The sequence below is a fragment of the Lolium rigidum genome, chromosome 7, assembly GCF_022539505.1.
Source record: "Lolium rigidum isolate FL_2022 chromosome 7, APGP_CSIRO_Lrig_0.1, whole genome shotgun sequence".
Taxonomy (NCBI): domain Eukaryota; kingdom Viridiplantae; phylum Streptophyta; class Magnoliopsida; order Poales; family Poaceae; genus Lolium; species Lolium rigidum.
In genome coordinates, this window is record NC_061514.1 from 57609721 (window position 1) to 57611597 (window position 1877).

Genomic DNA, 1877 nt, shown 5'->3' on the forward strand with positions numbered 1-1877 from the left:
GCTTGAGACTAACAAGGCGATGTTATTGGTTGTTATAATGAAAAAGGAAAGCGATCGAGTTGGCAGTGCTTTGGCATATAACAGCTCAAGGACATGGCCTCTTAGCAGATTATCCCTGCTGGCGCCTGCTGGTTCGAAGGCTTATCGACATATGAGCGGCGCCACGAGACCTGTACCCAAAGACAAGTTCAAGCGTGCGATAGTCATGGTCGTCTCGGAGGAAAGTGAAGTGCTGCGGGAGACCAAGAAGTAACGATGGTAGGTGGACTCGGGGAGGAACCCCGTGTCCTGCAAATGAGTAAAGCCACAGGGCCGCCCAGAGGACTGATTTGACGTGACCAAGGCCGAACAAATCTTGACCTCCTGCTTTCCGAGGAGAAAGGTTGACGATTCTGAAGGTCTCAAGTTCCCCACGGCGCAAGAGCTAAGCGGCCGTCACATAAATTCCACAATTCGCTTTCCCCACATGCCTGCTTGTTGGGGGTGTGGCGTCAACACATCCAGACGCGATAGAGAAGGCGTTTAATTTTCCTTGATACGCCATGAAGAGTGACACCCAGCCCTTCCCCAGCCGTTAACATGGTAGAAGTCATCTACCCCAGGAGCTGCCGGCCCGGAGTCCCACGTTGACATCAACATGGTAGGACCTGAACCACTACAGCAAAGATGGAGATGAGAAGCCGAAATTGCTCTCGCAAGATACGAGAGGAGAGCCGCTCCTGTGATCGGCTCCATGTGATGGCAAGCGCTACGTACGAGAGGGAGAAGTGAAGAATACTAGATATCAACGACCTCTCTCGACCACCTCCTCAACAAATAGCATGGTGATATGGCCAACGCCCGGCAGTCCAACTATGATGATGAAGTCGTTTGGCTAGAAGGCAGAGACTATCAATCGCGGGGTCACGATGAGAGCACGGCCCATGCACGGAAGCATCAAAGGGGCAAGAGGACAACGCCGAGGCATTGGGGTTGCCCCTTCTTCGGGAACAACTGCAGGATTCGAAGGAGGACAGTGGTCACCACAATCGGCAATTACTGAAATACGTGAGGAAAAGAGAGGGAGCCAACGTGTCGTGTTCGAGCGCCTAGGGGCTCTCATACAAGCAAGCGGCTGAGTCACCTCGTTAGGCGAATCTTGAAGATTTAGAAGACGGAGAAGTGGAAGAAGATGGGTACCATAGAAGCCCCGGGGTGGTGCCACGAAGCGGACTCGGCCGTTCTCAGCGCGGGGGTTCGGCGATTACGCGGCCCTGGGGAGGCAGGAGGTTGTGCACACGCCCGCTAAGGAAAGCACGCTGATGCGGGTGCCAAGGTCCGAGCGAACCTTGGATGAAGAAGGTACGTCCACGAGAAGATGGAGTGAGCGCCCTAAACGAAGCGATGATGAAGGACATCGGTGGCTGCGCTATGTTTCGTCTTGCCGACGGAGCGTAGCGCTCCACGACTCTACGGGCCTCCGCAGGTGGACCTGACTGACAAGCGCATCAAGTGGTAGGGTTGGTTTTATCGGCCACGACCAAGTAACAAGATCAAACCAATGAGCAAACCGAGGAGAGGCTGATCCTTGCTTGATCGGCCCCGAAAAGCTTATGAAGGGAACTTCAAAACCTTCAACGAGCAAGCGAGGCGTGGAGCCCGATTCCGTGATCGGCCAAAGTATCCTGTCCACCGTACGGGTTCAGCGTATTTGCTCAAACCTTACGAGCGATACCATCAATTCTCTTGAGGAATCGGCTCGGGGGGCACCCGGTATAATAATCTTTGAGGATATGCAACGGAAGCATCTCATCTTCGAGTGATGGGTATTGGAATATGGGGGCCGATGCAGTCGGCAAGTAAAAAAAAAAAAACAAAATTCGAAAATTTTCGAACAC